This window comes from Hermetia illucens, chromosome 1, assembly GCF_905115235.1.
Source record: "Hermetia illucens chromosome 1, iHerIll2.2.curated.20191125, whole genome shotgun sequence".
In the NCBI taxonomy this organism is placed as follows: Eukaryota; Metazoa; Arthropoda; class Insecta; order Diptera; family Stratiomyidae; genus Hermetia; species Hermetia illucens.
In genome coordinates, this window is record NC_051849.1 from 137961765 (window position 1) to 137989349 (window position 27585).

The following is a 27585-nucleotide window of genomic DNA, read 5'->3' on the forward strand; positions in this document are numbered from 1 at the left end:
GGAGGGATTTCGTAGTTCAAAAGGGCCTTCCGGTTTCTCTGATAACCAAGCTCAATCTTCTTCCCAACGAGAAGAAGCCAAACCTAACGCGTAAGAAGACTGCATCTGTCAGGGTCCCCGAGCATCTCTCTGACAGTGTTGTCCGAAAAGAGCTCTCCTGCATCTGCATAAGGTTGCTGACGAATCCCATTCTACCTTCCACAAGAAAAAAAGGTGTTGTCGGTGTAGTCCTTCAATGCAGCGGAAGCAAAAGCTAGAAATACTCTGTTGAATTTGAGATTGATTGGGGAGCGCTCCTTTTATAAATGTAATTAAATCCATTTTGTGCACCGATCAAGTGGAACCAATAAAAAAACTAGAGAATATAGAAGAGGGATGTTTAAAAGCTAGGGTAAAATTAGCACTGGAATCCTTCAGACCTCTGAAATAGCCGGGGTTAAAAACATTTTCGCCGGGTTGCCTTGAGCCTCGGATAGATACTGACCTCACGCCGAAGATCTTTGGCTATCGAAAACGGACTGTGATTGGTTTCTGGAATCTGCGCACACTCCTCGACAACATTAGCGAGTGCCTTCAGAATACTCGCTTTCTTCAACTTGAGCGGGAGTTCTAACGATTTAAGCTGGATACTGTGGGCTGAGCAAATTTAGATGGTGAGACTCTAGAGAGTACTCCTTTCCTATTTGCGGCAATGCAATTTTGCACTCTGGAAAGCCAAATGATAGCAGACGTGAATCCGATATCGGGTTGTTCCTGACGGCTGCCGCAAGATGCGATCTATTCACTTGGAAGAGAGACTTCCAACATAGTGAAGAAAGGTGATATTGTGATATTGTGATTGTGTTAGGTGATCTGAATGCCAAGGTGGGCTCTGACAATACCTGATTCGGACATTTGATGGGAAAACACGGTCTTGATGACTGTAACGGTAACGGTGGGATGTTTCTGGATTTCTATAGATTCCACGACCTCGTCATTGATGACACGTGGTTCGAGCACGGAACTTGCTCTAAGATCAGTTGGGTTTCAGCTAACTGACCCCGTACGAGCAGTCAGATCGACCACTTCTTGATCAGCAGTATATTTAAGAGTTGCCTCCTGGATACGCGTAACAAGATAGTTGCTGACCCCGACCTCGAAAGGGATCAACGTCTGATGGTCGCTTATGTTCGCTTGCGTGTTACGCTCGCCACTTCTGACAGATTTGGGAAGTTGCGACATCCAAATCCAAAATAAACCGAATGTATGATCGGATGACAGATATACTGAGTAACTCGTCCGAGAATTTTGATGAGCTTTGGGGTGCCATCAAAAATGCTCTTTTCTCGAGTATTACGCAGGTCGTTGGCCACGTTCCCAAGGGTCGTCATAAGGAAGATATTGAAAGCCCTATTAACCGCTGCGAGTGATGTCGAGCGTAACGCGCTCGAACTCCGATATCGATCGAAATCAAGAGAAGTTCAATATGGTGTTCCGTGACCAAAGGAATTTGTTATTGTGCTGGTTAGGAAGGCGGAAGATGCCGCAGAACTACGAATTCAGAAGTACATTACTGCAGCACGAAAGAACTTGCATGTGCTTGCAAATGTTTCGATGATCCTGTGAAGAACGTTAACGGTCGACTCCTCATCCACGCCGACGAGCAACTGATGAGTTGGAAAGAACACTTCATCACTATTGTGAATGAAATGGTTAGCCACCGAAAGAAACGGATACGCACTGTTCTTCCAAGCGGAAGAGAAATCATTTCGGTAATCAAAGTACCCAAAAGAAGTAAAGCCGCTGAGCTCGACGGTCTCCCCGCAGAGTTATTCATCACCTGCATTTTCAGCAGATCTACTACTTCCACTCGTACGGAAATCTTGGGAATCCGAGACCCTTCCCATAGAATTGAAGAAGGAGATGATCGTAAAAATTCCGAAGAAGGGTGCCGATTTTGAGTGTGATAATTGCGTGCTCCTTGCCATTGCAAATATAATAGCTAAAATAATCCTGGAAACCATTAAAGAACATCTCGAAAGTTTGATCGATAAGAAGCAGGCTAGTTTCCACACCAACACCCTGCGCAATATTTTGGAACACGGCGCAGAGTTTAGGTCTTCACTTCACCTGCTCTTCATTGATTTCGAGCAAGCTTTCAATAATGTGAACAGGGAGTATACATGGTGTGCTCTACGCAGGAGGGGAATTTCGGAGAATCTAATAACTATTATCAGAACGACATGTGATGGCACAAAATGTCAAGTGCTGCACCGAAGTAAAATGCCAGAAGATTTCCATCCAAACGGAATCCGTCGGGATTGCATCTTGTCACCGATATTATTTCTTCTTGTCATCGGTGACGCCTTTTATATTGTCTTGTTCGGAAGACTATAACATCTCTCCTCAAACACCTCGACTACGGTGAGGAAGATAAACACCAACCAAACCAAGGTTCTCAGTCTAACAGGTGATAGCACACCCTATCTGCATTAATGAACAAAGCATCGAAGTTGGTGATCAATTTATATATCTAGGAAGCGTGGTTTCTACCGACCGTGGAACTTAACAACATCTGCCTTGTCTAAAATCTGGAAATGCAGTTATCTCAACACCTAGATCAAGTTGAGATTGTTCTGTGCTAGTGTTCTTTCAGTGTTGCTATATGGAAAGTAGCATATAGAAAGTCAGCCCCACTGTCACTCGGAAGCTTCAAGCCTTCATGAATACCTGTCTGCATCATATCATAGGGGAGTGCATGCGTCGCAGGAAATTGTGAGGGGAGCTGAAGCAAGTAACCGCAGACAATAGCGTGTTGATATGACTGACGCGCTATACCTTTCCCAGGGGTAAATGGCAACCATATATATGTATATAAAGACACTTTCACGGGACGACTGCAATAGGACCTCGAAGCTATTGCAGGTTCCCTCCTGAGTTGTACAAGGCAGTGAAGTCCTTGAAAACACTGTCTTTATATTGCGATGCAACACTCTGTTCGGTTAGAATTCTTGAAAGTTCGTTCCTATGAAACGCTACTTGTGATGCAGTACTCGTATTTCGCGTATCGTCAGAAGCAACAGGGAATTTATACCCGTAAATACAATAAAAATTTCAGATAGGAAGTAGACTCATTCCATACTGACATTGTTGAATTGTGTATAATTTTATCGGAAGCAAATCGAAAGAGATGTTCCTGAAAAATTCTTCTGCAAAACCATCCAACACTCTTAGTAAATCTTTGTTCCATTTAGAAGAAAGGACGAGTCAAGAAATGCTGCAACAATAAATCTTTATCGAACCTTTTCCAAATGTACGTGGCTCAAACCATGGACATTAGAGATATCCATATCTGACTCGGTAAAAAAATCATTATTTGAAAACTCATGTAAATCCCCTAATGCAGATACTCACAGACATCATTGCCTATAGTTTTCGTGCAGGACATATTTCATTGATAAATCCAATCTAAGTCTAATCCATTAAATGATAAGTTCCTGAACATTTAACACTCAGTGGATAAAAAATAAGGACCAAGTAGATCGGATGTATAAATTTTCCGCAAGATTAAACACAAATCTTAAAAGTAAATATTTAAGCACTTGATTAGATGAGGGGTCCTTCAGATTAGATTCTACTATTCCCGTTGAATATCCATATCTCGGCGGAACAGGAAGCCTAATGGCGAAACGCGATTGGAACGCGCATTTGAGTTAGATACACAAACATTTTTACTATCATCCCTAAATTCTCAGCCACTTTACGGTTGATGCAGAATTTATTTTCTCTAGGCATGGGCGTTGGTTTCGAGCCCAAAAGTGCGCTCCTTTTGTAAAGGCGTCTTCGCTATCCTTTTATCATGATGAACACCGTAAAGCGAAATTTAATATTTTGTGGGGTTGATGATGAGCAAAACTGAATAGATAGACTGACGAAAGATAAATATCGATTTTGTTATTATTAGGGAAGCCTGGAAGCTTGTCTGTAAATATGCAATAAATTTGGCACAACACGAATTCGTCGTAAAATGGAGATGAGATGACGAGACTTTGTGGTGCTCTATAAAGAAGGTTTCAATTTCAAGGTCGTTCGCCATCCAATTATTTCAAGTTGTTAGATTTATCAATGCGAATTTTATGGCTACATACAATACACGTTTATGATTTTTTTAATAAAAAACGAAGTAATTTTCTCAGTAAATTACAGTTATCTTGGTCCTTATTGTTTTTAATAAAGCCGCCATGGTGCGTAGAAACTGTACCATAAAAAAAGATACAAGATTAACAGTTCTATTTTCGAAAGCGAGGTGTAGACATATTTCCCGAGATGGAGAAGTATTACACTTTGAGTTGTATGTACCTGTAAATCCTTGGGATTGACCTGCATTGATTAACAATATAAAGATAATAAACCGCAAACATTTTAGAGGACAGAATACTTACTTCTTTCTTCAGATTTTGTTTGATTTTTGCACTAGATTCTGAAATGAAAGAAAAACGAAGGAGATTATTCGACATGTGTCGCGTACAAATATTTTTTGGATATCACATATATACCATAGAAACGACACCCCCATAAATCGGGTGAATCAGTTTTTGCCTATCTGTCAGTAGGCGAGCAAAAATACACTAGAATCGCGGAACTGAAGAGGAACTAAGCCTACCCCAGACTGTCCCAAAGTTGTTTACGAAAGAAGGAGGGAAGACTCACTATAGTCTGACCAAGTAACACTTTGGTGACACAGTGAGTAGGAAGAGTAAATTGCACCCGGATTAATTTTATTCACTATAGCAGAAGTCATCCCCTATTGAGGTAGTGATTCCCCTATCGGTTGGGAGGTTTAGAGTGCACTAAAACAACTTTCTGCTTGCGCAAATGGCCGCTATCGGTTAAAAACCTAGAATTTTCGAAATTCCTTTACTTCTGATTCTACGCCTCGGAATTCGACTGATCTGTCGACTATGACCTTTTGCTTGGATCAACAATTTATTGTTGCATTTTCGAATTAGCGAGCTCTCCTTAACGATGGTATCGATACTCCTTAAAATGCTCGCTTGTTGCAACTTAAACGAAACTTTCAACGATACAGGCTGGACACTGTGGAGTTAAGTGGGGTACTGCAACAATGTACTTCTGAATTCTAGCAAGCCTGCCGTAAGTGCGCAGCTGGAGTCGCGGCCTTGAGTCGGCTAATGGCGAATGTCGGGGGCCCCATATCAACTAGGAGACGTCTCCTTATGGGAGCAACGCAGTCGGTTCTGCTCTATGGTACGCAGGTATGGGCTGATGTCCTTGACAAGAAGGTGCTCAAGTGCAGAGGCGCGGAGCTTTGCGAGTGGCGTCTGCTTATCGCACCGTCTCCGAACCGGCTGTGATGGTGATTGCGGGAGTATCCCCGTTGCCCTCCTTGCCAAGGAGCGCAAAGCTATCAACCGCCGTAAGGGCGAAAACTTAACAGAGGTGGTTGCCCGTGAAGAACGTCAACGCACCCTTACCGAGTGGTAACTTTTTTGGTTGAACAGAACGCACGGTGAGATTGATTACTTCTTTACCCAATTTCTATGCGGGCATGGAGGTTTTCAGTCTTACCTAAACAGGATCGGGAAGGCGCGATCTCCTGTTTGTGTGTAATTGAGTGACGGACGACGCTGAACATACTTTCTTCTCTTGCGAGAGGTGGGACGGCACAGGGGAGCTCTCTCCAGACAACATTGTCAGAGAAATGCTGAAGAGCGCATTATGTTCGGTCTCTTCTTATTGCGAAGAAGATTGAATTCGACCGGCGAAGGGATCGGACGGTAAGGGCTTCTTTGAACTAACAACAACTCCCTTCCACCCCTCCCCGCCCGTTGGTGAAAGGAATTCCCTGACTTGACGGCTCCCAAAGCCGGGAAAGCGGGAGGGCTAGCCCGAAGTAAGGTGTCAATGGTTCCAGGCTAGTTTTCTGATGACAGGGAGTGTTTAGTTGGTAGTCCGCCAGCGTGCTGTTGCGGGAGTCCAACACTCTGTGCGTAAACGCATTCACCTACCCTACTCCTACAAAAAAAAAACCCTGCCGTAAGTAAGGAATCCGTTGTAGGATTAACGCTTTTCGCAGACAGAATATTTACGGCGAAATTCCAGGTGACATTGCGATCGTAATGGGTGATCTGAATGCAAAAGTAGGCTCTCATAACAACCACCAGCGACATGCGATGTGGAACGTAACAACAAGGAAGTGCCCTCTTACCACTCCTTTTTAAGGTTTAAAACAAAACCTTATTAAAATCACTGCAATATCTGTATGTCAGAATGTCTGTCACACGCACTTTTCTCAGAAACGTCTGTGCCGACCACACGAAATTTGGTGGAACGCTGGAAACTGTGAACGTCCACATATGCAGTAAGTTACATTCTTCAACTTTTATTTTAAGGAGAGCCACATGCAAAAAGAAGGCATCTTCACCGAATATATATTCATGTGAAAAGTCCCGATTAATATTTTCCCAAGGCTGTATTAGTTTTGACACTAGCTTTCAAGAGGGAGAGTGCGGGGGCTGGAACCTGAGCACTTATTTAAGGCGCCCTCCTCAACCGAAATATTTGAAAAAAAAATAATGAAGTTGCCACTACACGGTGTGTGTGTTTGAGATGGCAGCAAAACCTCTGAGCACTCAGACTCTAGTGTCCATTGCACTCGATTCCCCCATTTAACCGAATATCCCGGATTCGTTTATGTGTCGCAGGATTGTTGTTCCAGGTGGTGTACTTTCAAGAGAGTCTTTATAGACTCAACTCTGGATTTCGTGAAAGTACCATCCGGTTTTCTAACAAAGTCCAACCAGGCACAGCATGGAAGTCTCCTTTTCACCTTCCAGTTCCTCACAGTATGTTCTAAAGGAGTTTCGTTTCGAACGTTTTACGAGCCTCTTATATTCACGCTGTGGGTTCCGGAAGTTTAACCAATCTTCATCCTTATGGCTCTGCAAGCACGATTTAGAAACGGTCTGATTGATTTCCTGAGTATTTTTAGTACCTGGTTCTACCTTCCAACTCTTTTACCGCGTTGGCCTGGGAAAATAAGACAAGTACTCTAAAAGTGTGCGATTCAAGTTTCCAATTGATCTTCTATCGCCAAAGGAGTCCTTAGACAGCTAGGGAGCTCAACTTCGTCGCCGAGAAGTTCATCGAACTATGTCCAATCCGTTTTCCTAAACAGAAGCGTCTTCGATGGTATGGACATGTATTTCGTGCTGATCGGAATTCACTCGCCAACATTGGTCTGAATATAAAAGTCGTTGGGATACGACCAAGGAACCGGCCGAGAAAAAGATGACTTTATACGCTGGATGATAATTTAAGAGCCTCGCGTTTCCATCAGCCCTTTCATCATCATCAACGGCGCAACAACCGGTATCCGGTCTAGGCCTGCCTTAATAAGGAATTCCAGACATTCCAGTTTTGCGCCGAGGTCCACCAATTCGATATCTCTACAAGCTGTCTTGCGTCCTGGCCTACGCCATCGCTCCATCTTAGGTAGGGTCTGCCTCGTCTTCCTTTTCTACCATAGATATTGCTCTTATAGACTTTCCGGGTGGGATCATCCTCATCCATACGGATTAAGTGACCCGCCCACCGTAACCTATTGAGCCCGATTTTATTCACAACCTGACGGTCATGGTATCGCTCATAGATTTCGTCATTATATAGGCTACAGAATCTCTCGAACGCGACCAAGAGTTCGCAATTTTTCTTGCTAAGAACCCAAGTTTTCGAGGAATACATGAGGACTGGCAAGATCATTGTCTTGTACAGTAAGAGCTTTCACCCTATGGTGAGACGTTTCGAGCGGAACAGTTATTGAAAGCTGAAATAAGCTCTGTTGACTGACAACAACCGTGCGGGAATTTCATCATCGTAGCTGTTATCGGTTGTGGTTTTCGACCCTAGGAGAAATTATCAACGGTCTCAAAGTTGTATTCTCCTATCCTTATTCTTCTTCGTGTTTGTGTTTGACCAGTGTGGTTTGATGTTGTTGGTTGGTTCGTCTTCGGTGCTGACATTGCCACCAAGATCTCGCGTCGCCTGCTCGATCTTGATTAATGCAGTTTGTACGTCTCGGGTGGTTCTTCCCATGATGTCGATATCGTCAGCATAGGCCAGTAGTTGGGTGGACTTAAAGAGGATCGTACCTCTTGCATTTACATCTGCATCACGGATCATTTTCTCGAGGGCCAGGTTAAAAAGGACGCATCATAGGGCATTCCCTTGTGCCCTTCATGTCGAATGGTCTTGAGAGTGATCCTGCTACATTTATTTGGCCTCGCACATTGGTCAAGGTCAGCCTAGTCAGTCTTATTAGTTTCGATGGGATACCGAATTCTCTCATGGCCGTGTACAATTTTACCTTGGCTATGCTATCATAGGCGGCTTTAAAGTCGATGAACAGATGGTGCAACTGTTGTCCATATTCCAGCAGTTTTTCCATCGCTTGCCGCAGTGAGAAAATCTGATCTGTTGCTGATTTGCCTGGAGTGAAGCCTCTTTCGTATGGGCCAATGATGTTCTGGGCGTATGGGGCTATCCGGCCTAGCAAGACAGCGGAGAATATCTTATAGATGGTACTCAGCAACGTGATACCTCTATAATTGCTGCACTGTGTGATATCTCCCTTTTCATGTATGAGACAGATAATGCCTCGTTGCCAATCGTCAGACATCGATTCGCTGTCCCATACGTTGAGCACAAGTTGATGAACCGCTTGGCGTAACTGATCGCCTCCATATTTAACCAATTCGGCTGTAATTCCATCGGCTCCTGGCAACTTATGATTTTTAAGCTGATGAATTACACGGAGTGTTTCTCCTAAACTTGGTGGTGGCAGCATTTGTCCATCGTCTTCAGTTGGCGGGACCTCCAACTCGCCGATGTTCTGGTTGTTCAGTAGCTCATCAAAGCATCAACCCATCGCTCCAATATGCCCATTCTGTCGGAAATCAGATTTCCCTCTTTGTCTCGGCAGGATGAGCATCGAGGTGTAAGAGGCTTCATCCTGCTGACTTGTTGGTAAAACTTGGGCGCCTGGTGCGGGTGCTCCCTGCATTTTTCTAGTTCACAGACTTGTTGGTTCTCCCAGGCTTCTTTTTTCCATCTGTGAGGTCGCTTCTCCGCTCGACGGAGTTCGTGATAAGTCTCTGCGCGTACCCGCGTTCTTTGAGAATGCAACATTACTAGGTATGCGACATTCTTCCGTTCCATTGCTAGCTTACATTCATCGTCAAATCAACCGTTCCGTCTCCTTTTGTGCCTGGGGCCAAATATTTTTGTGGCCGTATCAATGATAACGTTTTTCAGGTGGTTGTGAAGATAATTTGTTTAATGCTTCATCTCCAGGTCCTCTGTTGATTGCGGTTATTGCGGCGTCCATTTCCCTGTTATAGGTGTCGCGGAGGGCTGTGTTGTGGATGGCTTCAGTGCTAACTCTCACCTGATTGTCAGAGGGGATTCTAGGTGGTATTGTTATTCGAGTTCGGAGCGCCATGCCAACGAGATAGTGATCCGAGTCTATATTGGCCCCCCTATATGTTCTGACATTCATCAAGGCTGAGAGGTGGCGGCGTTCGATCAACACGTGGTCAATTTGGTTGAAAGTGGTCCCGACTGGAGAGGCCCTTACTAGCCCTTTGACCCGAGTAAAATGGTGCAACTGATCAAGACGAGCCGTCCCCAGGCTCCAGGCTGAAGAAGCTAGCATTTTAAAGATTGCCACTAATAATGTAGTCAGTAATGACTGATTTCAGTTTTATCTGCAGTATCCTGACCCGCGTTATTGCAAAAATATAAGTCACTCGACTGCGCCAGGTTGGTTTATACTATCATCACCATCAACGGCGCAACAACAGGTATCCGGTCTAGGCCTGCCTTAATAAAGAACTCCAGACATCCCGGTTTTGCGCCGAGGTCCACCAATTTGATCATATTATATATATAGACAAGTCATATGAATTTCGTATCATTAGGCTCAGGCTAAACAACATTTACGAAAACTTGGTCCCGGAGACTTAACTTTAACTGTCGTATAATTGCTAGCCATAGACCCTTAAATGTAATATTCGAGAGTTAAGGAATGCAGTTACAAACCTGTACCGGGTGCTCAAATTTGCGAGTAAAATAGTTTACGGGGCAGAGTTTTATTTGCCTCCATCTAAGATGCATCATTAAAGTGTATGGGCTGTTGTTGGTAGGCAGATGGGTGATTAGCATACTTACTGCGCATATAGCTGAATGCTCGAATAAGCTGGAATTAGCTGGAACAAATTGTCAGATAGGACAGGATAGTACGTTCGGGGAATAATAGCCTTGGATAGACCTTGCGTAGGGTCAACTACCATAAGTGAACACCATCAGCTGCAGGTTCACACATTTCAGAAGTCTCTTAGAACATATACTTCAGTATTTACACAAAAACACTTACATAACTTGCGAAAGTAATTAAAATTTATTGTTTTCCCTTTCACTGATAGCATTCGGCACATGTTAAGAGAACATGACCCCTAAATGTCCTTCCATGATACGTCTTTACTCATCCAATATACGTAAAGTAGAAGATTTAGCTCGTGTTTGCGTGTGAAATTCGCATTAAGTGAATTTGCATGTATACACCTACAAGAGCATAAATTATTCAGTGACCAGATAGTTTCCCTCCCCACCTCACTGGAACAAGGTTAAGGTCATCGCAAAGTAGCCACACCTTAGCCGACTGATAAATAGAAATAAATTAAGGACTTTCTTTCTCCATTATTTCTCAGAAATAATCTTCATGAAAATTACCTGGTAAGTTATTTGAGAACATTGTATCTATATATTTGGTAATTTAGGAGCTGAAAAACAAATGGCTCTTTTGGGAATTGTTTGCTGGTTGGCGCTCATGTTTTCACAACATATTCCCACAACAAATTAAGCAAATGGAAGACGCAAAGTACATAAAAGAATTCAAATATTTGAGATAATCTTTACAATTTCATCTTTTGGAAAAAGGTGTGAAATCCTCGTGTGCACACAGTTTTTTCGAGTAAATTTATGGCGATAATCCCGACATTTCTTTATTCTTACAAGGAGCTAGAGGGAGAAGATGGAAGGTCGTACAAGAAAGAGGACTGAAAAAACTATTACAGAATACTCTTAACAATTATGGTGCAACGATAAAGTTATTATTAACCATGATGTGGTTGAGGTGATATGTCAGAGTATTTTGGATATTTAGGTGCAATTTCAGTATTATAATTAGGATAGGCAATGTGGTCAAGTATGAAAGCAGTCAAATACGGTGTATTGTTACTTACTATGAGACCTCAGTTACATGACCCATTCGAAAAGATGGAGTTAAGAAAAAGCCTCTCACTTTAAGCAAGATCCGAAAGACCAAACCTTATGGTTGCTTAAATTGAATTCCATGTCTCATTGGAAGTCGGGAGAAGCACTCGAGAGGCAGTTGTGGCATCGGGATACTTCCCAGGAGACGAAATCCGGGCTCCATCGGAACAAGTCGCAAAACTGACGAAGTATTGTGAGAAGAGGGCGTTACCACTTCTTCTCGGCTGCGATGCTAACGCCCACCACGAAGTCTGGGGAAGCAGCGACACCAATCGTAGAGGTGAGTACCTTCTTGAATGTATTCTTAGCAATAAGTTAGAAATATTCAACGTAGGGAACACTTCAACATTTGTGACCAACACCAGACAGGAGGTACTAGATATAACTCTAGGAAATACCCTAATGAACGGAATGGTCAGGAATTGGAGGGTCTCGGATGAACCCTCTATGTCTGATCACAGGATAATCAGATTCGACATTGAGGGGAACTCCGAAATAGAAGGAATAATAAGGAATCCCAGGAGAACAGATTGGGAATTCTACGCAACGCACTTGAATTAGAAACGGTGGCGGAAAACCTCAACACAATCGTCATTGACGCATAAGAGGCCAGCTGTTCGGCTAAGACAGACAGGGGGGGAACATAGCACTGGGACACATACCAAGGGCATGGAGACGGGCAAAAGTTCTTTTTTTCCGAAAATGGGTAAAAAGGATCCTTTTCACGCTAAATCTTTCAGACCAATTTGCCTAACATCGTTCGTACTCAAAATGGTGGAGAAGGCCATAGACAACTATATTAGAACTAACATTCTAAAGCGTAATCCCCTACATCACTGTCAGCATCGCTGTCCACACGGTGAGGTACTATCGCCGATGATGTGGAGTATGGTAATGGATGAACTCCTGGATATGTTAACAAATACTGGAATACAAGTCCAGGGTTACGCGGACGACATTGTTCTAATCTGTAGGAGCAAATATGATGATACCCTATGTGATAGAATTCAAACTGGACTAAGGGTTACTAGTGCCTGGTGCAGGAAGGTGGGACTGCGGACCATAGTACCATTCATTAGGAGGCGTAAGCTCGATCACCTGAGAGCCATAACATTACATGATATGGAGGTGAAACGAGAAACAGAGGTCAAATATTTGGGAATTACGCTAGACCAAAAATTACTCTGGAAGACACATGTCGGAAAGCCACGAGGGCTCTGATGACTTGCAGATCCATAGTAGGAAAAAAATGGGATTGCAGCCCGAAGATACATACTGTAATAGTAAGGCCAATGAGTACCTATGGAGCGGTAATCTGGACAGAAAGAACCGAATTCAGCACACAAGCCAGAGAATTAAACAAGCTCCAAAGATTGGCTTGCGTACACACGCAGTGGGGCAATAGGGACATGCTCACCGACATCTTTAGAGGTCCTTCTGGGATTAACTCCTCTCCATCTGCACATGCAGATGCAGGCAAGGAGGGCAATATTCAGGATGGCCGGGAATATCAGTGAGGCGAAGAGCTGCCTAAACCGAAGGAAGATTGATATTTTTTCTAGGCGGTATCCCGAACTACTGATACCAAGGGATAACATGCTATTAACATAGTATGCTGTTCCCAAGCCCAGGTAAAGGAGGAGGGTTTGAGGCAACGTACTCTGTACTATCCTCAGTAAAACAAAAATAAAATGCTGAGATCAGGGAAAGAGATAAATAGAGTATAGTTGGAGTTATTCTACTATGCTAAATCCTACCTGATCTCTCTTGGTGACAGGCCCCGCGACAGGTCGACCAAGAAAATGCATAGAATGTCGTTACAAACATGATGATCGGATTAAGTCACAGGCCTCGGAGAAATGCTAGGGCGTCCACCTCAGTCGACGCGGCAGGACGGGCCCCGGTCCTGTCGAGAAATGGGCAAGGGTTCTTGACGCATGGACGGCGTCAGGACGTAAGCAAGTTAGTCCGCACACAACGAACAAAACAAATACGTGTCTGCACGCTAAATGTTGGTACCCTAACTGGAAAGACCGAGGAACTCGCAAGAGCCCTTCGGAAAAGGTGCATTGACATCTGCGCTCTGCAAGAAACCCGATGGTCTGGTTCCAAAAGCTGCGACATTGAACGCGAACGCGGTAAAAATGGCTACAAACTTCTCTATTTTGGTAACCCACACACTCAATATGGTGTTGGCATTGCCATCTCAGAGGGTTTCCGTGATGCCATTAAAGAAGTCGAACGATTTGATGATCGGCTGATGAAGCCCACCATTATATCAGCTGATCGCACTATTCACTTCTTCACCGCGTATGCACCACAGACAGGCCGAGCAGATGCCGAGAAAGATGCCTTCTGGCAACTTCTCGATGAAAAGATTTGTCACGTGCCTGCTGACGATTACATAATCATTGCCGGCGACCTTAATGGTCATGTGGGTGAAAAGGCAGACGGTAACAGGTGCCATGGGGGAAAGGGATTCGGAGCGCGCAATGAAGGTGGCGAGCGTATAATCGATTTTGCGGACACCCATGACCTTGTACTTATGAATACATGGTTCATCAAATGATTGTCTCATCTTCCCACATTTTATAGTGGGAACAATAAAACGCAAATCGACTATATTCTCATAAGACGCCAACATTTTACCACTGTCACTGATTGCAAAGTCGTTCCCTATGAGACCATCACACCTCAGCATCGGCCGTTGATTGCTGTCCTGCGAATTAAGCCACCGATAAAACGGCGTGAGGAACGCACTGGCCCGCCGCGCATTAAATGGTGGCGATTTGGTGAGAAGAATGAAGAAACGGTCTCACTCATACGATTGCCAACCATTACGAATGTGGAAGAATCATGGAACCAAATGAAAGACACGATCCACAAAGCGGCCTCTGCAACCCTCGGGGTCACCAAGCCGGGTAAGCGGTACATCAACCGAGATACTTGGCTTTGGAATGATGATGTTGAAATGAAGGTCCGTGAAAAGAAACGCCTCTACCACAAATTTGTCGACGATAAAACGCCTGCTAATTGGCAAATTTATAAGAATGCCAACCGGGAAGCAAAGAAAGCGGTCGCTGTCACCCGAGCGAACCATTTCAAAAATCTTTACGATAAACTAGACACTCGGAATGGCGAGAGAGATCTGTATCGACTTGCTAAAAGCCGTGATGAACGCACACAGGATATCGAACACTTCTGTTGTGTTAATGACAAGAACGGTACTTTGCTTACCAACCGTCGAGCCGCAACGGATAGATGGCGAGAATACTTCGAGCAGATTTCAACTGAAGAATTTGCTCATCCTCCACTTCCACAATCATTGCCGACATTTGGAGCAGTTCCACCAGTCAGCGCAACTGAAGTCGAGGAGGCAATAAAACAAATGAAATCGGGGAAAGCAACAGGACCTGACGACATCGCATCTGAGCTCTGGAAAGCGAAGAGCTGGGACCCAACACTGTGGCTCAGTGAATTCTTTAACCGGATTATTCAGGAAGGAAGAACACCATCTGACTGGCAAGAAAGTACCACTGTTCCAATATGGAAAAAGAAAGGTAGCCCAGCAGAATGTTCAAATTACCGTCCGATCCGGTTACTTTCCCATACCATGAAGATTTTTGAACGCATTCTTGACTACCGTATTCGCGAAATCGTTGAAATAACCGTGAATCAAGCCGGATTTGTCAAGAACTGCGGAACTACTGACGCAATACACGCTGCGCGGTTACTCATGGAGAAACACCGTGAGAAGCATCGCCCTCTTTACATTGCCTTTCTGGATCTAGAGAAAGCGTTTGACCGTGTACCACACGAACTCATCTGGTATGCTTTACGACAACACTTCGTGCCAGAAGAACTCGTGCACTAGGTTCAATTGCTCTACCACGATCCGAAAAGTAAAGTTCGAAGTATGGCGGGTGTATCAAAACCGCTTCGTGTCTCTGTTGGAGTTCATCAAGGAAGTGCCCTCTCACCACTCCTCTTTGTCCTTGTTATGGACACCGTCACACGGGATATCCAACGTCCAGCGCCCCACACACTGCTTTATGCAGATGATGTTTTCCTAGCATCTGATAGCAAAAATGATCTCGAGCAACTTGTTCAAAAATGGAATGATCGCCTCATGCAACACGGTCCCAGATTGAATTTAAACAAAACTGAATTTTTGACGACCGATCCCCATGAAACAGGCACAATTACTGTCAGCGGCAGTGATCTGCCCAGAACTGAGCGATTTAAATACCTCGGGTCAACGCTATCAGCCAATGGAGAGCTGCGTTATGAAATTGCTTCACGCATTAACGCAACCTGGATGAAGTGGCGTTCCACAACTGATGTCCTTTGTGATCGACGTATCAACGAACGTCTCAAATCTAAAATTTACCGCAATGTCGTCCGTCCAGTCGCTCTCTATGGTTCTGAGTGTTGGCCGACCATAAAAGACAATCAACGGCGTCTCGCGGTAATGGAGACGAAGATGCTACGTTGGACTAGTGGCGTCACACGTTTAGATCACATCCGAAATGAGGATATCCGCCATCGTTATGGGGTTGCACCGATCGTGGAAAAGTTGCGAGAGAGGCGTCTTCGATGGTATGGTCACGTAATTCGTGCAAACGAGAATTCACTTGCAAAGATTGGTCTGAACATCGAAGTCGATGGTAAACGACCAAAAGGCAGACCTAAGCAACGGTGGCTTGATACGCTGGATGGGGATTTGAAAGCCTCGAGATTGCACCCAGATCAGGCATTCGATAGAGCCAAATGGCGAAGCCGATCACGACGAGCCGACCCCGCTTGTGAACGGGACAAAGGCTGAAGAAAAAGAAGAAAAAAGAAGAAGAACATGACAACGAGGTTTCCCTTCGATAAGAAGTTTGAAACACGTTCGAGTAACAAGGCAAACTGAGAGAACGTGGCTGCGGCATACGGCTTAAACCAGGAACTGATTACTTGGTACACTGACGGATCCCTCACATTAGAGGGAGCGGGTGCCGGTGTCATTGGTCCAAGGAAAATGCACTTCCAGCCAATGGGCAGGTACACTAGCATATTCCAGGCGGAAATATACGCCATAGACAGATGTACCTCCTTTAATCCCCAAAGGAACTACAAGGGACAGAACATAGCTATTCTCACCGATAGCCAAACAGCAGCCAAGGCACTTAGGTCCAACAAGTTGAACTCTAAACTGTTATGGGAATACCTTGAGAGACTAAATGCACTCGGCTCGTCCAACAAGGTCTGGATGCTTTGGGTTCCAGGCCATGCTGGGTTGGAAGGCAACGAGGCAGCGGACGAACTAGCCAAGAAGGGAACAGGGACGCCTTTACACGGGCCAAAACCCTTCTGTGGAATCGGAAACTGTTTCATGACTATGAATCTAAGAAATGAAGAGGAACGGTTGAAGGAACTATACTGGTCGGGCCTACCAGGGATGGAGCAGTCCAGGGTGCTTATTGGGGGATACGAACACATACGCACAAAGGATTGCTTAAACCTCACCAAAAAGAACCTCCGAATCATAGTGGGAATTCTCACTGGTCATTGTCGGCTGAACTATCACCTAGCGAAGCTAGGGATATCTACGGACACTGCCTGCAGGTTTTGTGAGGAGGAGGACGAAACCTCTATACACCGCCTGGGACAGTGTCCGGCACTTGTGCAAAGTAGGTCGAGGCATCTGGGAGAACACTTAATACCAGATGCAAAGCTGAAAAGTCTGGATGTAGGGAACATACTAAAGTTCCTAACGGTTGTAGGTCTGCTTGAGATACTATGATCAATAGCTACACTATAACCAGTAAAAGTTCAATAGTTCTTCAAGGACGCGGTGCCACTTTCCTTGAACAGAATAATAATGAAATTAAAATGATGGCGAACGTAAATATAACAATTCAGCTTTGAAGGTAAATTGTATGTGAGATACTTTGCAAGTACTAACTACCAACGGTAAATAGGTAATTGCCATTAGTGGGTGGAGTATTGAGGGCACTTGATGAAACAAACGCTGATTTACCCCCGTGAGTAGGGCGCCGCACCAAACACGGGAATCCGTATACCTCCGTAAAATGGTGGTATGATTTTCCTTCGTACCCCAGTGAGATTTCTCACTGTTTAAGTTTGAGATCATCATCATCATTATCAACGGCGCAACAACCGGTATCCGGTCTATGCCTGCCTAAATAAGGAACTCCAGACATCCCGGTTTGGCGCCGAGGGTCACCAATTCTATATCCTTAAAAGCTGTCTGGCGTCCTGACCTACGTCATCGCTCTATCTCAGGCAGTGTCTGTCTCGTCTTCCATAGATATTGCCCTTATAGACTTTCGGGCTGGGTCATCCTCATCCATACGGATTAAGTGATCCACCGACCGCAACCTGTTGAGCCGGATTTTATCCACAAACCTGGTATCGGCCATAGATTTCGCCGTTATGTAGGCTACGGAACCAACCATCCTCATGTAGGCGAAAGTTTAAGATATTAAGATTAAGAAGGAAATGTTGAGGTTTTAAACAAAGTATGATTTTCTTCTTTAGCCTTCGTTTCGTTCGGTAGCGGAAGCCGATCGAGTTCGCCACTTTTCTCGGTCTAAGCTTTGTCGGGGTGGAGTCGCGATGTTTTTAAATCTATATCGGTCTTTGGATTGTTTCCATCGAATTGGATATTTAGGCCCAAATAAAACTCGTTCATATTGCGCAAGTAGATCCAAAAAAATTCGCGAACTAAAAAACGAAATAATGATTTGAAACCATATTTAAGTAACTTTTAAAGTTGACATCATAGTCACCACAGTCAATGGTACGTGGACCTTGGAAATGTTAAAAGAGTGTTTCGACAACGACACTCTACAGAAAACCATAGTTTATCAATGACATGAATGATTCAGAAGCGGCCGTTTATCCGTCAGCGATCCACATCGAAAACCGACGAGAACATCGATAAAGTGAACAAAATGTTGATCACTACCCGCAAATGAACCATCAGAGAGATGGTGGAGGACTTGAACATTGCTTATGAATCCGTTCAAGATATTTTGGTTCATATTTTAAAGACATGATTTATAAAGCCGAATCCAATGCAACATTCATCAAATGAATCTTCGAAACGAGACATGGGTTTATGAGTACGGAAGGCATTTCAACTATTGAGAGTAATTAGTCAAAAAACTGAAGATTACTCTCATAAATATACCAAGCATTGAGTATAGGCTAGGACTTCACAGGTAAGTCTTTCGAACGGTTGAAATCGATTGGTTGTTGTCGGTAGCGTTTAGTATCAACTATTTCACCAGGTCTTCTGTTCCCACCAACCATGGAGCATCATCTTCCTGGTACTCGATCTGAGTGATGCGCCTGAGTCTACCTATGATTGTTTGTGATCCCGATTCTCAAAATAAATCCACTTTTCATTTCCCCTAACTATAAGTCACAATAAGGGTTTTCTTTTGTGTGGTATAAGAGCCTGCGCCTCTTCATCTGTTCTACGTTCAGCTACCATTATTGGTAGTCGATTGAAAACAGCTTCTTGACTAACACTCAATTACTTTACCAGTTCTTTTTTCGTTGTGAATTATCTTCGTCTAACAATCCTTGTAATTCTACATTTTCATGGCTTTTTGTTGCTCTCGCACACCTCATCCACTGTTGTGCGCCAAGTCCCCTGAAAGCGACCCACTTATCGGCCATCTTGGAAGAGTGGGTTCTACTATGTGGCGTAGCCAGCAACGCAATTATCATCCCTTCTTACCGCTTCCGCCTTTCGACCAAGATATTCGTTTGTAATAGTGTCAGGCCAAGGTACTCCGATGAAACGATGCAGATAGCTATTGGCGAAGACTTGGAGCTTTCGAATGACAGCGGCGGGGAGAGGGGTCACTTTGTATGTGCTACTGCCATATACCAACATAGAAAGAACACTAGTCCAGAGCAGTCTCAATTTAATGTTGGTCTTGAGATAACTGCTTTTTCAGATTTTATACAGGCCAGCGAAACCGGATCTAATGCTGTTAATGCGTCGGATAACATCCAGTTCGATGCAACCGTCAGAAACCACGCTCCTAGATATAAGAATTAATCGACGCCTTCGATGCTTTGCCTATTAATACAGATAGAGAGAGTGCGACGACCTGTTAGATTGAGAACCTTGGTTTTCTTGGAGTTTATCTTCGGTCCAACTCTCTCTTTCCAAATCCAAAGCCATTTGGCCAAATTTCAAATAGATAAAAAGAAGGTGAAGCGTAGATTTCCACGCACAGTTTCAAAATGATACGTAGGGTAATAATGTGGTCAACGGAGGAGGATCCAGAGCGGAAAACAGCCTACTCTCTGTCGATCAAGCTTCCTTAATGCGTTTCAGGGTTATGGTAGCTATTATCCATACGACGGCAGGGAACTATCATCCCCTTCTTCCACTCTCCCTGGGAAAAGTCTTGGGTTGACAAGATTTTCGTATGAGTGGAAGTTACAAATCTACTGAAAATGCAGGTGATGAATCACAACACAACAACGGGAAGACAACATCGGTGGTCGAGCCCAGTGGCTCCATTTGAGTTCGTTGATAACCAAGATGATTTCGCTTCTGATTAAAAGAATAGTCCGTATCCGCATGTTCCGATGGCTAACCATTCCATCTACAAGAGGTGGAATTCCAGTGGATAAGCTCGAGTGACAGCTTGATCATACAAATGGTCGATGTTGAACATGGAGCTCACCGCAAACAATCTGATTGCTCGTAGGGTGTCGGCCCGTTGAAACCCAACTAACCTTATGGCAAGCTCTATGCTCGAACAATTTGCTGCAAAAGTCCACAAAGCTCCCACCATTATCGTTATGGTCGCGCTTCCTATCACATGTCCGAGTAAAGTGTTGTCAAAGCTGATCTTCACATTGGGATCACACATCACGATCGCAATGATACCTTTAGGAAGCCTGCACTATATCGGAAATATCCGTTGGTGCACAGCACTGTGCAATTGTGATGCTCCTTATCTTGGACCGAAATCTATCAGTCAGAAGTTTCTCAGAAACCGGCTCCCGAGTCAAGAGTTTATGGCATACGGTAGCCGTCAGACGTCGGATTCGCGTTTACCATCACTTGACTTTCCAGAGTGCAGAATGGCTTGGCCCCAGATTGAGGGAAGTTCTCTCCAGAGTCAACATGTTATTTCGCTTAGGCTCAAAATGACCAGCTTACATCATTGGAATTCTCGCTCCAATTGGAGCGTATTAACAACCTCCATTGAGAACAAAGCTTAGATTTCTGCTGATGCCAGTGTATGGGCGTATCAATTGGAACACCTTTTTCCACCACTGGGGGAGAAGCTTTTTATAGTCTCTGAGCACTCAGCTCGTGAAAGCACATTGCACTCGACTCCCTCGTCTAACGGAATATCCCGGATCGGTTTATGTATTGCAGGATTTCCGTCAGCGAATGTGATGCCACCCACTCTAACTGGAGCACATCAGCAGCGAGTTATACACATAGAAAATGCTTCGTGGATTTCACTTCCTCATTACATTCTGAACATATGTCCAGATAGTGAAATATGGGCCTGTCAGGATGTCTACAATGCTTCTGCAAGTCATCCTGCTTCTCGACAGGATAAACCTTGGGATATGCGTGATTTGGTGTGCCTAGCAGAATTTAGGCTCTGCCATCTGTCATTATGGAAAGCTTGCTTCCAGTTTATAAAGACAACCTAGGAGGCTAATGATACTCCAATTGCTGGTTCCGACATGAAGGAGATTGAACCCTTTTTTGCTAAGGCATCCGAAATTTCATTGCCCCCAGATACTCAGAGTAGTTCCACTGTATTGAATCTAGAGATAGTGTTCAAACGGTTTCTGCATTCCTGAACGCTTTTCAAGGTAGTCAAAGGACTACTCAGCGCCCACAATGCAGCCTGGCTCTCGCTGCAGATAGTGATGCGCCTGCCCTTCAACCGCTCGTTAATCACCCAGTTGGCCGCAGTTAACACCGTCTATACTTTAGATTGAAAAACTGTTGTAAATTGTCCCAAAGGACTCCGGGTCCAGAACCCTCTTCTGGTGTTGAGCCATTAGTGTAGAAGACTTCCGTGCATCCCACCACGCATTTTTTTGAGACTTTCGAGTTCTCTCTACGTTTCAGGGTAATTTCATATCTTCTACCAAATGGATGTATGAAGACCCGAGAATCAGAAGGCATTGTAAACTGGATTCAGTTCTACCCGTAACTCTTCCAACGCTCTGTTCCCCCACGTCCGTGGTCTCCCCATATATCTAACCAAATTAGCCTATGAGCTGCTTTTGCAGTGCTTTTAATAAATATATCCAGGGGCTGCAAATGGAGTAATGCATTTAGAGCTGCGCCGGATGTCATGTTCATGGCACCGGTAACACCCAGACAGAGTTCCTTGCAGCCCGGTTAGTTTACAGTGCAAAATTTTTTTCCCGCCACACTATGAATGCATAAGCGAACATCAACCTAATGATAGCAACATATACAACATAACATTACCACATGATGCTTGAGTCCCCATGTTGAGGCAGAGGTCCGTATGTGCAACCCATAGGCTGTGAGAGCTCATTCCAAATTTATCTCTACATGTTTGTTCCAATGAAGCTCTACAGTAACTCTCAGATATTTCAAATCTTCGGAGAGTTGAAGGGTTGTACCTCTCTGGGGGGCAAAGTCCATTCAGCTTTTGCCGTTTTGAAAATAATACCATTGTCATTTTATTTGGATTAACTGAAAATCAAAGCCTGAGGCACCAATTGTCAATCAAATCAATGGCGCGTTGTATATTTCTATACATCGTTCCGAGATACCGATCAACAGCAAGCACAGCCGTCTTCAACATAAGCTATAGCAAATTTTCCAGCTCGTATTGTAGCGACTGGATCAGCATATTCCACAGAAGTGACAATAGCACACCTCCTTCGTTGCTTCTACTATTAGGTAGCGCCCGACACCCATTTAAGCACATAGCAATCTGTGCGCTATCACTATCACTTAATTAAACTATCATCGACACTATGCACTCAGGTGGCATCACAAAATTTTTAGAAAGACGCACAGTTAAACTCCCCTTCAATGTCAACGGACAACCCTGTCGCGTACTTACCCGTCGAGTTGCATCTTCTATCTTTGTAACCAAAGAATAAAGAGCAGAATCACGTAACTTTCCACGTTAGTAAGCAAGTTGGTTGTCAGTAAGTGGATGCACCTTCTCACGAATGTGGCGCTTAACCAATCCCTTCAAAAATTTCAGCAAGCATGATGTCAAGCTGATCTGTCTGAAGTTTCTTGGATTTCGATTTCAGCATTAAAGCTTAATGGTTTATATTCTATTGTTTATTTTAAAATTGTAATGAAATTTTCGAAATAGGAGAACGAGACGATCATTCTAAGCGACCGAAAACGACCTAGAGGTCAGAGCTATCCCAGAAACCTAAAAAGTTGGCGAAAATGACTGTGAAAGTCCACCCGCAAAGATTGAAGCTCCATCAAAGTACTTGGTCGATACGTTCTTACACGCCTCTGTGCTAGCCAGGCTCGAGAATATGGGGTCCTTTGAGCTCTTTGATCCCTCATGTGTCATTATTACAAAATTAACGTGTCTTTTCCGATGCGTGGGTCCGCACCAGATTTAGAAAAAGACAATAAATGAAGGAATTCGCGATGGCCTAACGAATAAAAACCAAAACACCAGTTAAAATTGAAAACAAAAAAAGCAACTCGACCACGCGCGTGGTGCCGTAAGTCTTTGGACCTGAGTGCCGCGATCAAGAGGGAAGATCCACGACGGATCACAATCCCGATCATCGTTTCTTCTGCGTCAGATCATGATTGAGGCGCGGCCCCTGAGGTTCCCACCCTTCCTTGACATCCTCAGGTCATTATTTCAGAGGATGTCCCTGGTAAACGATCTTTCCTCTTGATCGCGGCCCTTGCGTCCGGAGATTTACGACTCCACGTGCGCGGTCGAGCGCGTTCTGGTTTTTATTCGTTAGTCCGTCGCGAATTCTTTCATTTATTATCTTTTTTGAAATCCGGTGCGGACCCATGCATCGACAAAGACACGCTAATTTTGTAATAATGACACGTGAGGGATCAGAGCGATAAAGTTATTAATTTGCCTGGTAGCTGTAGCAATTGAAGAGATTCTTATTAAATGTTATCTACGATATCTAAGGACTTTTGACAGCCATTTAAGTGAAGTTTCGGATGAAATTCCCTGAATTTCTGTCTCTGGTTTCTCATAAATCGCCCATATTTTGACAGGCTCTTATAATGCGTAACAATCCCTACCTTTCTGGGAAGCGATATGTTCTGACCTATTACCCAAATATAAATTGAAAGAAACCCAATACAACTTCAAAACAATCGGGGTCAAAACAAACTCACTGCTAATCATAATATGTGAAGCTCCACCCTTTTAATTGTACAAATCAGTAGATTTTATTTGGCGCAAACCGAAAGCTAATCAGCGATTTCCGTAATCCTTTGCTTGCTGCTATTGGAGAGATCATATCAAACGAAAATAAATAGTTTAATTGACACTTTTGCACAATTACTGTATAAAATGACATAACACCAAAAAGCGATTATCAACATCTCTTAATTGAACATATTTCAGGATCATCCCCTACGCAAATAAATGCATTACCCCCTCCGTTGGGTAAATTCTAAACCCACACAAATGCAAACGTTCCCAATCTAAATTCCATAAGGTTTTATGCTGCGGCGTAGGCTTCGTGCCGGTAAACATTTAAATTTGGTCCTTTATGAAGTCCTGAAATTATTCAAATTCCGAACCATGATTCCCAGCGGGAGAGTCAATTAATGCGAGTTTTGAAGAAGAATTTCAAGGTAGGTCAATGCCGATTTATATATAGGCCCGAGTTGACAAGAAATGAAGCACATTTGAAGTTTCTTTGCTATCCTTAGAATTTAAGAGCAACTCCTGAAAGGTTTCTAATTAAAATTTAATTATAACAAGAAAAAGCGACATTAAATGAAATTACTTTTCTAAGAAATACCGGAGTGCGTTTTGGAACTGTGTTTATTATCTATGTAGAATGAATGTGTAGTTTGCCAGGAGAAACATCCTGGGAAATTAGGAGGCTAAGTGGCAATCAGGCCCAAGGTTTTCTATGATATACATGTGACATAGACGAGTTTTTAGGGTCCATATACTGCGACATAATTTTAACGGCTGTGAAATTCCTGGAATCTAGTATTAGATGGCCCTTCTACCTGGAAACATCGATTAACTCAACTTCAACGGTACAACAACCAGTATCCGGTCTAGGCCTGCCTTGATAAGGAACTTCAGATATCCCTCCCTAAAAGCTGTCTAGCGTCCCCCATCACTCCATCTCAGACAGGGTGTGCCCCGTCTTCTTTTTGTACCATAGATATTGGCCTTATAGACTTTCCGGGCTGGTTCATCTTCATCCATATGATTAGGTGGCCAGCCCACCGCAATCTGTTGAGCCGGATTTTATCCACAACCAGACGTTCGTGGTATCGATCACAGATTTTGTCGTTATGTAGGTTACGGAATCGTCCATCCTCATGTAGGGAACCAAAAATTCTTCGGAAGATTCTTGTCTCGAACGTTTTTGCTAAGATTCCAGGTTTTCGAGGAATACATGAGGACTGGCAAAATCATGCTCTTATACAGTATGAGCTTTGCTATGTTGAGATGTTTCCAGCCAAACAGTTTTTGTAAACTGAAATAGGTTCTGTTGGTAGCCAGCGAGCGTGCGCGGATTTCATCGTCATAGCTGTTATCGGTTGTGATTTTCGACCCTAGATAGGAGAAGTTTTTAACGGTCTCAAACTTGTAGTCTCCTATCTTTATTATTTTCGTTTGACCAGTTCGATTCGATGTTCTTCGTTCTTTCGTTTTTGCCACTGACGTTGCCACCATGTACACAGTCTTGCCTTCATTAATATGCAGCCCGAGATCTCGTGCCGCCTGCTCGATCTGGATGAAGGTAGACTGTACATTTCGGGTTGCTCTCCCCATAATGTCAACATGGTCAGCGTAAGCCAATAGTTGGGTGAATTTCAAGAGGATGGTGCCCTTTGCATTGACATCTGCATCGCGAATTACTTTCTCCAGGTCCAGGTTAAAGAGGACGCATGATAGGGCACCCCCTTGCCATATACCATTGTTAATGTTAAATGGTCTCGAGTCTATTATTATTGTTACTCCGAGATGCAACTCGTGCGTAGAGCATGCAAGATACACTCTCTCTTTTCCAAAATGATCCGTCCCTCACAGGACCATCGAAGGATTTGCGACATGTGTGATGTGGTATACACTTCCCTTTTGTCATTGTACACATTATGTTGAACTTCCTGCGATCGACTGCAGAGGTCAATAGACCCTCTCCCACTTCCGAGCGGCAGCTGGATCATATAAGCGGTCGAAGTTCAACTAGGAAAGTAGCAGCTCTTCAGCTTAGGAAGAAATGGAGGGCACAACACGCAAGCGAACGTAAGCGACCATCAGGTGGTGATCTTTTTCGCAGCTGATGTCAGTGCTCCCCTTATTACATACATCTAGCAAACAACTAATGAATCTACCCATCGCAATCAATCTGATTGGTGATTGAGGTGTGTTCGCAATCAATCTGATTGCTCGTACTGTGTCAATCAGTTGAAACCCAACTGATCTTATGGCAAGCTCAATGCTCCAATAATGTGCCACCAATGACGAAGCGGTTTTTTTTTTTTGGGAGTAGGGTAGGTGAATGCGTTTACGCACAGAGTACAGAAACTACTGCGTTGCTCCCATAAGGAGACGTCTCCTAGTTGATATAGGGTCCTCGACATTCGCCATTAGCCGACCCAAGGCTGTGACTCCAGCTGCATCCCTGTCCGTTGCTGCTTTGATTTGCCCAAAGAAGCTCATCTTCGAGTCGAGCATTAAACCAAGGTTTTGACTCTATAGTCAACTCGACGACCGATATGGGACGGGATTCTCCTTCTGATCAGTATGACTACTTCGCAAGATTGAAACCGTGAGCAGTCATCCATCCGCTCACACGTCGCATCAATATGGCAATTCTGCTTTGCGCCTATTCAACAGTGCGTCCGGTAACAAGTGCCGCAACGTCATCTGCATAACCGACCAGGCGCGACTCTTCGGGCATATCGAGTCTCAGCAGACTATCGTAGGAAGCGTTTCAGAGGTCCGGCCCTAGGATGGATCCCTGTGCTACATCCGACGTGATTTCCATCCTGCTTTGACCCTCTAGCGTCTCATAGACCAGGGAGAGGTCTTTCAGATAATTTCTCAATATCCGCAATAGATAGATTGGCACGTGAAAGGAGTTCTCTAGTGTGCCCAGCATATCTGTCCATCTTACGGAATTGAAGGCATTTCTGACATCAAGCGTTATGAGGAGCACTATCCGTCGAGAACGGCGGCTGTGTGCCTCGGCTCGATTAACCGCATCTACGACCTCCATAACAGCATCCATTGTAGATTTCCCTGTTCTGAACCCGAACTGCCTTGCGGATAAGTCCCCGGCAGCACGGATCGCTTCAGCGAGTCTACACCTGATGAGCTTCTCGAGCACTTTTCCGCCCGTGTTAAGCATACATAGCGGTCGGTATGCAGACGGGGGCTCCGGGTATCTTTTACCCTTGCTTATCAACGCGAGTCTAACCACTTTCCAGCGACAAGGAAAAATGCCCTCCTTCAAGCAAACGTTGAACACTTCAAGCAACAGTTCTGGCCGTTGGCGAAACACCAGTTTGTAAACTTCCGCCGGGATGCTCTCAGGACCTGGCGCCTTCCCGCTTTTCATAGTGAGAACCGCTTCTTAGAGCTCTCTCATTGTGAAAAGGAGGCAATCCACGACGCTTTCCGCACTATTTACATCAACCCGTACAGGGTGTCTGGGGAACACTGTCCGCATAATGCGGTCCATCTGGTCGGTGCTCAGTATGCAGGGCTTCCGCAGGGCCCCGATTTTCCGAGTAAGAAGCTTATAGCCAAGTCCCCACGGGTCCTCGTTCATCTCGTTAACAAGGTTCTGCAAGCCGGGAGCTTTGCTTTTATTTATAGCGCTGCGGAGTCGCCTTTTTGCTGATCTATATTGTGCCTTTATGGCACATGCCTCCTCGTTGGCGTGCAAACGTTGTGCCAACACTAACACCTCCCGGAGTGCACCCCAGCGCGGCCCTACCTGCTCCAAGAGCTTCGACGAACTTCCCAATGTTCACCCTCGCGACATTCCACA

The 27585-nt window shown here is 44.3% G+C and overlaps 1 protein-coding gene across 1 annotated transcript in view; it reads right to left on the reverse strand.

The window, feature by feature from the left end:
* The window catches only part of LOC119648586 (tRNA-dihydrouridine(16/17) synthase [NAD(P)(+)]-like), a 298564-nt gene that overhangs the window by 152104 nt on the left and 118875 nt on the right, over window positions 1–27585 (reverse strand). The window contains exon 3 of the mRNA XM_038050358.1: window positions 4422–4459. The gene's annotated coding sequence lies outside the window, so the exon portion shown is untranslated. The remainder of the gene's footprint in view (window positions 1–4421; window positions 4460–27585) is intronic.